The 11636-nt window shown below is 40.2% G+C and overlaps 1 long non-coding RNA gene across 1 annotated transcript; it reads left to right on the top strand.

Annotated features, from left to right (window-relative positions):
* Positions 1-1157: 1157 nt before the first annotated feature.
* LOC109273383 (uncharacterized) lies at positions 1158-10293 on the top strand. Its single transcript, XR_002083015.2, has 2 exons — positions 1158-1333; positions 9465-10293. It is a non-coding gene; the product is annotated as an uncharacterized LOC109273383 (long non-coding RNA).
* Positions 10294-11636: the final 1343 nt, after the last annotated feature.

Below are 11636 nucleotides of genomic sequence, written 5' to 3'. Positions count from 1 at the left end.
AAAAATAGATCTTGCCCCCAGCTCTCTGATACAATCGCTGGAATTGCTGTCATGTTATGCAATAGTCCATGACTGGCCAACCAGAAATATCTCCATCCTGAGCACTCCTTTGGACTTTATTCAGGCTCTTTTAATTTCCAGTGTGTAGGAGAGTGATTCCTTCACCTGTGTTTTCTCCTTGCTAGGTATAGGCACTAGGCAGACAGAGTGGATAGAGGCAACATAACAGCAAGCAAAGCACAGGGGCCATGGCACCATGAACTTTGGGATCCAACCTGAACTTAGCCATTCTCTGGTCATCTGACCCCAGCCCAGTTCTGAACTTCCTCTACAATTAAAAAAAAAAAAAAAAAAAAAAAATCATGACTCCATAGAGAATCCTGCATCACTCAGTCTGTCTGTACACCCTTGGCAACCCTCACAAATACACCGGACAAGGAGGAGACGGCCCCAGGTGTCTGGGAACCTGAAGCTAATAGGAAACAACCATTCCCGTTGCCCAAAAATGCAGGGTTGTGAAATAAGCAAGCAGCTGGCCTTCATTTAAAATTTTGATATTTTGTTCAGCAGGGATATTTGAATATTAATTTTAAACTTTTAAAGATACTACCTTAAAACATTCTTTGTCTTAATTTAGTGCCTCTTACATTTTGTGCCCAAGGCAAGTGCCTCACTTGTGTCACCCTAATCTCAGCCCTCTTGGAATTCTAGAATTTGAGAAAAGGGACTCTGGTTACTGAAAAGTCTTTGCTTCTTTCTCTTTTTCTTTTTCTTAAATTTGTTTTAATGTTGATTTATTTTTGAGAGAGAGAAAGAGAGAAACAGAGTGTGAGTGGGGGAGGGGCAGAGAGAGAGGCAGACACAGAATCCGAAGCTGGCTCCAGGCTCTGACCTCACCTCTGCCATTTACAAGCTTCAAGACCTGGGTTTCCCGGGGCATCGCCCTCACAACTTCCTCTGCCATACAATATAGATGATTATATCTGCTGCAGTTTCTTTGCAGGACAGTTAACTATGAAAGTCTGATGAGTTAATGTAGGAAAAGAACACTTTTAAAGCAGCATTGTGTTACATACACAGAAAGGGATAATAATTAGCACTGGCTTATCTTCAAGCTTGCACTTTGAGCAGGGATTAGCAAACACAGCTTGATCTGGGAGCTCGCAGGATCAGCCCAGAGAGTCAAGCAAACAAAAGTAGAACATCTTTCCCCCAAAGATTACTTAGATGCACGAAGAAGGGGTATCTGTGACACACTAAAATGCACATACACAGAAGTCCTTTGCCCGAATTTATATCTGCTTTGTACAAATTGTGGTAAGCTACATATAAGGTAAGATTTACCACCTTTAATCATTTTAAAACATACATTCACATTGTTGTCTCTGCTTTTTAAGAGTTCATGAGGCACAGGATTTTGTGGTTCGTTTAGTCACTGTTGAGAACATGAATCAAGGCTATTCAGGAGATTTGGAAAAGCCTGTAAGGAGAGGGTTTCAGTTAGCAGAGGATTGGCTTTGATTCTCTAGTGTTCCCGTGTTTCTGTGGGTCCGGTAGGGCCACGGGGGCCTGCCTTGTGCCCCAGGGTAAGTTATTCTGAGAGGCAGTGTCAATACAGGAGCTGAGAACTTGGATCTGGAGCCAGACTGTGCGCCTTTGAATGGAGGCTTCAAGACCTTGAGAGGTTGCTTAACCTTCTGTGCCTCCATTTTCTCTTGTGTAAAATGGAGGTAATAACACCCAACTTATCGGGCGGCTGTGAGGATTAGTAGAGTAAATACATAAAGTCCTTAGAACAGTGCCTGCTGTGTCTTACATGCCCTGAGACTCAGCTAATGTTACTGGGGGAGGAGAGAGAGGGAAGGAGAGACGTGGGTGGTGGAACAGAGGTGATGTTTCTGCGTTTAGCTTTGAAAGAGATGGGGCCAAGTCAACACAAGAGGGTGGAAACAAAACAAAACAAACCCCAGCAGAAATGATTTCTATCTATGATAGAGGCACTGTTGGTGAAGTGGGGTCTGAGCCAACTTGAGAGGCTTTTCTCTTTGCTGATTTTGTTTGGTACCATTTATACTGGGGTTCTACGAGTCCTCCCAGCAAGTTATTGAAGTTGAGAAAGGTCTTGGGGACCCACAAGACAAGGAAATCTTAAGATCATGCTGCTTTAGTAACTTTGTAGGCTGACTTTTTTCTGGGCACAGTACTAGGATGATTGGTGAAAAACCTGGTCAGTCTCCTGAATGTTGCCTGCTACCATCTTTTACATAATTTCCTTTTATTTTCTCAGTTTCCTAACTTTCTAGGCAATTTGGATGCTTTTGAATATCAAAACATATTATTCAATGGCCATTCCTTTTCAGGCATGTAACATAAATAAATTTGGTGGAGTTTGTCTCATCATCTAAATATTTTCATGTTAGCCATCATCTTTAGTGACTGCAACTAAGATTATCTTGAGCTCAAAATGCAATTAGTCTATGAAGAAAATATTTGCAATAGAATTATTTTTATGAAAAGTACACTAAAACAACATGTAGCTTATCTAATTAGATAATAAGTTTAGGGGCCCCTGGGTGGCTCAGTCAGTTAAGCGTCCAACTTCTGCTCAGGTCATGATCTCGTGGTCCGTGACTTTTAGAGTCCAGCATGGGGCTCTATGCTGACAGCTCGGAGCCTGGAGCCTGCTTTGGATTCTGTGTCTCCCTCTCTCTCTGCTCCTCTCCCACTCATGCTTTCTCTCTTTCTCTCTCTCTCTCTCTAAAATAAATAAACATTTAAAAAAAGAATTACTTAAAAAATATATTAAATTTAAAAGGTATGCATTAACTTTGAAATACTCTACAAATATTTCCCCCCCTTTTCTTTCTGTCAGATTGTCAGTAATGTATTCCATTTTCAGATGGAAAAGTAAATAACCAGACTGAAGTGACTTCTCATTTCTGGTCCCTAAACAGTGCTCAAACCAAAAGTCCTTCCTTGGATTTTACAGGACGACAGAATAGGCCAAAACTTCCAAGGTAGCCTTGAATGGTTCAAATTACCTTTGGCTTGAGCATTATGACTGTGATTGACTACTTATGACCATGTGCTGTTTCAAAGACAAAGACAAAAACAAAACAAAAGCAAAAGCAAAAAAAAAAAAAAACAAAAAAAAACGCAGAAAAAAACATAACTTCAAATTTTACTTTGAAACTTTAACTTTTCCATCAATAGATTTCACCAAGAAACTCTTCCCTTTAATTTTGTGTTTGTATTTGCATCAGTGTTGTGTCTTTCATAGTATTCTGTGGGGTGATAGAAAACATTAAATGTCTCTCTATCCAGAGATCTAGGGAACAAAGCTCTTCTTGGGTAATTGCTGTTGATGAACATATGGAAAGACACTTATTCCTTCAATCTGTAAAAACAAATTCCAGCGTGTTAAAAAAAAATAAGCTTAACTAAAATGAACTTCTCCACAAATCAAAACCACAAAGTGGTATCACCTCACACATCTTAGAATGGCTATTATCAAAAAGACAAAAAATTACAAGTGTTGGTGGGTATGTGTAGAAAAGTGAATCTTTGTGCACAGTTGGGAATGTAAAACACTGCAGCCACTGTGGAAAACAGTATGGAAGTTCCTCAAAAACTGAAAAATAGGACTACAATATGACCTAGCAATCCTACTTCTGGGTATTTACCCTAAGTAAATGAAAATATCACTTTGAAAAGATGTGTACATACCCATGTTCATTGCAACATTATTTACAATAGTTAAGATACGGAAACAAACTAAGTGTCCATCAATGAATGAAAATATGGTGTGTATATGTGTGTGTGTGTGTGTGTGTGTGTGTGTGTGTGTGTGTGTATGTATACACAATGGAATATTAGTCGAAAAAAAGAATGATTTTGCTATTTGTGACAATTTGGATGGATCTAAAGTGAAAAAAGTCAGAGAAAGACAAATACCATCTGATTTACTTATACATGAAACAAAACAGAGATAGGCTCATGGATGCAGAAAACAATGTGGTGGTTGCCAGAGGTGAGAGGGAATTGGGGGATGGGCAAAATAAGGGCAGGGGATCAAAAGGTATAGACTTCCAGTTATAAAATAAATAAGATACCGGGATATAATGTACAGCATAGAGGAATATAGTCAATAATACGTAACAACTTAGTATGATAACAGATGGTAGCTAGATTTATTGCAGTGATCACTTCGTAATGTATATAAATCTTGAATCACCATGTTGTTCATCTGAAACCAATATAATAAAATATGTCAACTACACTTCAATAAAAAAAAATCTCAGCTCATTCAAATGAAATTTCAGTGTAAGTTTTAAAATAGCTATTATTGCAGGGCACATGGGTGGCTTAGTCAGTTGATGGTCCAACTTCGGCTCAAGTCATGATGTCATGGTTTGGGAGTTCGAGCCCCTCATGGGGCTGTGTGCTGACAGCTCAGAGCCTGGAGCCGCTTCGGTTTCTGTGTCTCCCTCTCTCTCTACCCCTCCCCCCCGCCCCGCACTCTGTCTCTCAAAAATAAAAATAGAACATAAAAAATAATTTTTTAAAATAGCTGTTATTGAAAAAATGCTCATGAAAATAAAGACCAAACAAATATAATTTAGTCTTAGGGTGGGTTGTTCAGAAACTTGAATGTTGGTTTCCTGCTTCCCTTACAAAGAAAGTCTCTGAAACTTCTGAATAATCCTGTATTGTGATTCTAACTCGGTGATTCTCAAAGTTTTTGTGGGCATTTTAAACATCTTTACTTGGTGAAGGGATAAATGGAAAGCTATGTACACCTTTAAATTATCTCATTGAGAAATCTTTTGGTCTCTTTATAGGATAGATATATATTCAGAGTCTGAATTTTCATGCCACCATTTTTGTTAAATTATAAGAACTTCTCAGGGCACCTGGGTGGCTTGCTTAGTCAGTTTTGGCTCAGGTCATGATCTCACACCCAGTTCATGGGATCGATCCCCTCATCAGGCTCTGTGCTATGTGGAACCTGCTTGGGATTTTCTCTCTCTGTCTCTCTCTGCCCCTCCCACGCTCTCTCAAAATAAGTAAACTTAAAAAAAAAAAGAAAAAGTGTTGGTGGAGGTTGGTTCCTTTGGAAGATTATTAGAAAAATCTGTTCCACACCTCTCCACTAGCCTCTGGTGGTTGCTGGCATCTTTGCTGTTTCTTGGCTTCTGGAAGCATCACTCCAATCTCTACATCACCTTCACATGGCATTCTCCCTGTGTGCAATGTCTGTGTCCTAGATCCCCTCCCCTTCTTTTTAAAGTTTATTTACCTTGAGAGAGCACGAGTGGGGGAGGGGGAGGGAGAAAGGGAGAGAGAATCCCAAGCAGGCTCCTCGCTGTCAGCACAGAGCCCGATGCAGGGCCCAAACTCATGAACCATGAGATCATGACCTGAGCCGAAACCAAGAGTGGGATGCTTAACCGACTGAGCCACCCAGGCGTCCCAGCTGCTTTTTATAAGGACACCAGTCATATTGGATTAGTGGCCCACCCTACTCCAGTAGGACCTCATCTTAACTAATGACATCTGCAGTGAAAAGGCCTCATTCTAAGATTCCAGAGGTTAAGATTTTGACATATGAACTTAGGGGGGGATGGACATAGTTCAACCAATAACACATATGAAGACGTTTATCTTAACAGATAACTACATGGCATTGTGCGAGAGACCTACCCACTCTGAACGTCAGATTCATTTCTCAGGAGGTGTTTGTGACCGTTTAGTCCCAAGACCGTGTGTCTCCGAGAGACTGAGGACTGGCGTATCCTATTGAACAGCTTGAGTGAGAAGCAGGCCCAGCTTTGCTTCTTCTGTCCACACAAGTCCCTGTGAACAGGACTGTCCCCTTGCCCCAGCACCAGTGCTGGTGGTAGAGAGTCCTTTGTCTCACTCTATTGTGATCCTCATATATAGGCTCCTCTTCATTACCAGCTCGGCAACAGCTACATACATAATTCCATTCCCATTGCCAGGATGCAGGAGCTCCCGCCGCTCACCCTCCCAGGACCTGACTGGTTGCCATCACAGGCTATCACATCTGGCTCCATATTCTTCCTCTGAACTGGTGGCATCCCAGCCAACTAATGCTTCCAGCCTCCCTTTCCCAGGTCTTGCCTTGTTCTCTCGACTATTAAGCAGGTGCAGAGCTGATGTTTTAGCCCAGGCCTCCATAACACCCCAGACAATGGGTACACAACTGAGCACTCAACAGTTCCTCTTATCACATGTCCTACTAGATCTGAAACTGTTCAATGACCATGTTGTCCAAGCTATATATAATGTATTCCTAATTTCTAGAATGGGATTCCCTTCAATCCAAATTTTGGAGCAGTACTTTTGTACAGCCAGTGAACCAGCCATAGAAACATTCTGACAATCATTGTATTCATAAATGAACTATCAGTATCTTATATTTAATAAAACCTAGGAGACTACATACTCACAAACAAGCTTATGGAATCACAGAAGCACGATCTGAGAAAGAAATCCACCCAGTGGGAAGATTCGGTGTGAAGATTAATTTCATGTGTCAGCTTGGCCAGGTTATGGCGCCCAGTTGTTTGATCAAACACTAGTCCAGATGTTGTTGTGAACGTTTTTTGTAGATTTAATTAGCATTTACAGTGAGCTGACCTTAAGTAATAAAGACTATTCTCAATAATGCCTCTTCAAATCAGTTGAAGCTCTTAAGAGCAAAAACTGAGGTTTCCTAGAAAAGAAGGAATTCTGCCTCAAGACTGTAACATGGAAATCCTGTCCGGATTTTAGACTTGCTAACCACCCCAACCAATCACATGAGCCGATTCCTTAAAATAAGCCTCTCTAGATAGAGAGATGATGATGATGATGATGATGATGATGATGATGATGATGATGATTCCTATTGATTCTATTTCTTGGAAGGACTCTGACTGATATATTCAGATTTATTCTTAATGGTGGCCAAGAGAACAGGTTGAGTTGTCTGAATAAAGAATTTGAGATGAATACATTGAGAAGTTAGAAACCCAATCTTTAGCAATTTTTCACTCTGGGTAGTAGGGAAAGAGAGAAGAAAGATAACGGCTGTCGACAACTTCAAATGATTCGCTTCCCACCTGGAAATGGCACCAATAAGGTGCCATCCCAAAAAGGATGTCTAAGATGTTTTCTTAAATCCACATATATCAGATCCAAAAAAAGAGAATGAATTCTCAACTTAACCTCTACAGATGAATCCTTAGAAAATTGCCCTATTGACAGGCTATTATTACTGTAAGGTGAACTTTCCTTCTGTCTGTAAGGTGGACTTTCCTTCTGTCTCTACACAGTTCTTGAAAGGATGCAATAAGTAGGTTATTCTAGCCTCAAAGGTAATGAAATGAATTATGAATGACTCAACGGATAGCAGTGAACAGATAAAAATGTATATCTTCCGGGCCAAAAATAAGCTAATTAAATCAAAACTCAAAAGGCAAACACTAGATGAGGGGAACTATTTATTAATAATGAGGAACAGAATTAATAGTTTTAATATTTAAAGAGCTCATAACCTTCAGTAAGAAAAACCTCGATAGTTAAATATGCAAAGGATCCTACCAGACATTTCTCAAAAACAGGTAATAGAAATGACCGGCAAACATTTGGGAAAATGTCCAGCTTCACTAATTCCAAGAAATGCAAACTGAAGCAACGATGAGATTGCACTTTTCATCTACCAAATTAACAAAGATGGAAAAAAATTAAATAACCATGATGGTCCTGATGGGGGTAAACAGCTATTGGAACACAATTTGGTAAGACCTAAAAGACTTGACCTAGTAATTCACCTTCTGAAAATCTACCTAAAGAAGGGTTGGATCACAAAAATGTTTCACACATCATTATTTCAAATAGTTAGAAATTGAAATGTCCTACCAAAGAGGAATGCCATTCTCATTTAGCCATCCAAATAATTATTGAGTGCCTACTATGTGATCATTTCCTGAGATTGCTAAACAGTGGCTAGTTGTTCTAGATTAATCTTTTTAAAAAAATTTTTTTAATGTTTATTTTTGAGAGAGAGAGAGAAACTGACAGAATGCGAGTGGGGGAGGGGCAGAGAGAGGGAGGGAGTCACAGAATCTGAAGCAGTCTCCAGGCTCTGAGCTGTCAGCACAGAGCCCGATGCGAGGCTTGAACTCATTAATGGAGAGATCATGACCTGAGGGGAAGTCAGGCGTTCAACTGACTGAGCCACGCAGGCATCCCATAGATTAATCTCCTTTAAAACATGGACTGAGATCTGTGTAAATAGATGTATGTGATTATACATAAGCTTACATATGCTTGTATCTGCTTATACCAACACTGGAAGTATACACAAGGAACTCATAACAGAGATGGTCTTTAGGAAAGATCTGGGTGAGGGGGAGAAGGGAAAATTACTTTTCACTACACTCTTGTACCTTCTTGAATTTTTTATTTGTTTATTTATTTTTGAGACAGAGAGAGACAGAGCATGAACGGGGGAGGGGCAGAGAGAGAGGGAGACACAGAATCGGAAGCAGGCTCCAGGCTCTGAACCATCAGCCCAGAGCCCGACGCGGGGCTCGAACTCACGAACCGCGAGATCGTGACCTGAGCCGAAGTCGGCCGCCCAACCGACTGAGCCACCCAGGCGCCCCCCTTCTTGAATTTTTTAAATGTGAACATTGATTTTGGTCATGTTTTGAAAGTACATGATACATAAATAATTTTATTTCTTATAAAGAAGTCTTTAGTTGTTGTCAAGTCATTTCATGGGTGTCTTGTCTTCCTGAATGTGTAATACTCTTCAAGGGAAGAGACTGTTTTATATTTCTTTGTATTCTCCCATAGCGCATACACAATTCTGGCACATAGTGGGTGTTCAAAAATATTTGTTGAATAGAAAATAATGTAATTTGGTGCTCAGATAGAAGTTAGTTAACATAAAAGTTAAAATCAATAGTTCTGGGTATTGCTTTAATGCTGATTTGTGTGTTTTAAAGCATATCACTTATTGTTTATATCATAAATTGCTAACCTGGAAAGAAGAAAAAAACAAGATAATTGATGGAATTCTTTCTTGAAACTATATAGGGAAATGCAAAATGCCCTTTTAATTCATATGCATCTACTTGTAACCTTAATAAATTGATTTAAAGACCCTTCCAGAGCAAGTATGGAAACATAGAGATAATCTCAAGGTTTTAATTATTACAAAATTTTAAAAATTTCAATATAAGGTCTATTCTGTGCATTTGTAAGAGATTAGATTTGTTTTAACACACTTGGTAAGGTATTTGTAATCTACAGCAATTCCTTTATCATCAAACACATGTTTGTTTGTTTGTTTGTTTGTTTGTTTTTATTCTCCTGTACATGAGAAACATGCAACAAAATTGTTACAGTAACACAATGCATTTACCAGTGAATTTATCTCTTTTCTACAGTTTCATGAATGAATGGACAATATCACTTGATTTGGTATATTGATTCCCTTCACTGACTCCCTCCCCTCGCCCATAGTCATTTACTTTCAAAATATCATTGCCTGCTGAAGAAATTAGCTGGCATACTACCAAAAGGAAGTATATTTCACTAAATGGAGTTCCTGAAATGCAGCTTTTGTTTTTTTGTTTCTTTCTGCTCTGCCAGCAACTTCAGATTATGAGAAAGTATATTCTCCGCATTGCGTAGCAGAAGACAGTTCAGGACTGTTCCAGAAGGTGCAGCTGCTATTTGGTACAAAGTACAAAGCAGGGGGAAAGCTTGAGGAAGAGACTGAAGAAACTTTTGAAGAAAAGATCTGTTTTCCTTTCTGAAATGAAGGAAACAGTTTGATGTGGAGTGAAGTACTAGGCCCTCCTAGTGAAAAAGCTAACAGAAAAGGAGGCTGGTCCAATGTGAAAACAGAATTGGAGGCAGAGCTGGAAATAAGGTCTCTTAATGAGAGAATGAAAAGGACAAGGTTCAGTGAAAACCATAGTGAGCAAAATTCTCCCAGCGGATTGAAAGGATTTTGCTGCAAAATTCCTTAATGAAGGAAACCCACAGGTTTGCTGGGATGCCGGTAGGCTAGATGGCAGGAAATTGGAAAATTTTATTGAGCTTGAAAATAAAGATTCAGATGCTGGTCATAATAGCCCATGTATGTAGCTCTCTGTGCAACAACGGACAAATGACCAATTGCCAACTGCCAGCTTGTGACCAGAAGGCAGGAAAGGTGGCCCAGTAAAAAAAATAAATAAAACAAATGCCTTGTCATTGCGGAGGAAGGAACAGTGTGCTGTATTTATTGTGGTCTCTGCATTGTTTCCATTGGTAAGAGTAAGAAAGAAAGAAAGAAAGAGGGAGGAGAAAGAGAAAGAAAAAAGCAAAGAGACCGATAGTAGAGAAATTCTCATTTCAAAGAGAATAAAGGAAAAGGAGAAGAGGACGAAGGAGAGGTGGGAGCCGACGGTTAAAGATGTCATTTTGGGGTGCCTAGGTGGCTCAGTCTGTTAAGCATCCGACTCTTGATTTCAGCTCAGGTCACCATCTCACAGTCTGTGGGTGCGAACCCCACATCGGGCTTTGTGCTGACAGTGTGGATCCTGCTTGGGATTCTCTCTCTCCCTCTCTCTCCCTCTGCCCCTCCCCTGATTGCTTGCTCACTCTCTCTCAAAATAAATTTTAAAAGCTTAAAAAAAAAAAAAAGATGTCATTTCAATTTCTCTTCTCTACAGTTCTGAAGCCCACTTTTATTCCCATTGTACAGGTGAGGGAGGCTCAAGGCCACATAGCTATGAAGGGATAGAGCCAGATAGGACCTGATGACAACGATTCCCCTCATTTCCATGCCACACGTGACCATTATCAGCAGTCGGCGCTGAAGAGGGTCATCTGTCAGCTGTGGCTCATCGGTAAATGTGCAGAGGGGAAGTCAGCACGTGGGGCATTACCTGCAGAATTGTTGCTGTAACATTAAGTTACATTTCACCTCTGGGAAAGAGGTAATGAAGGACACAGAAAAGCTTTTAACTCTTTTCCACACAGGAATGGAAATTGCAACTGGTCATAATGACATGCTAAAAGCCTTGGCCTTTAAAAAAAACCAAACAAACAGAAAACTGGATTAGTTTATCCTGGAAATGAAAAGCTGAAAAGAGATGTAATGTTCTGTGATACAAAAATTACTGATATATTTAAATCATCACCACGCACACACACACATACACACACACACACGAGAGAGAGAGAGAGAGAGAGAGAGAGAGAGAGAGAGAGAGAGAGAGAGAGAAGGTGGGGGGAGAGAAGGAACGGTAACACAGTTGAGTGTTTACAACTACAGGGGCAAATTATAAACACTTAACTTGGGATTTTCTGCTCTCTCTCAAAACATTGCGGATCTCTTGGAATTGAGGGACTGGTTTCATGTGGTCTTGTCTCAATGCAGAGGTTTATGGGCTGAGTTGTTTCTTTGTTGGTGCTGACAGTTGGTTAGAAATTACAAGATGCAGACTCCCATGTGGTGTCGGGCCCATCGTTTCACAGAGGAGAGCGCTGGGGTCCCAAACCCTCCTGGGTGCCCCCTGTCATTCTGAACCCCCTTCAGTCTGAAGACTCCTCAGTTAGGCATCATT

The sequence above is a fragment of the Panthera pardus genome, unplaced genomic scaffold (assembly GCF_024362965.1).
Source record: "Panthera pardus isolate Hobbes unplaced genomic scaffold, ASM2436296v1 HiC_scaffold_24, whole genome shotgun sequence".
In the NCBI taxonomy this organism is placed as follows: domain Eukaryota; kingdom Metazoa; phylum Chordata; class Mammalia; order Carnivora; family Felidae; genus Panthera; species Panthera pardus.
Note: the sequence above shows the minus strand (reverse complement) of the source record. Positions and strands in the feature narration are given on the sequence as shown.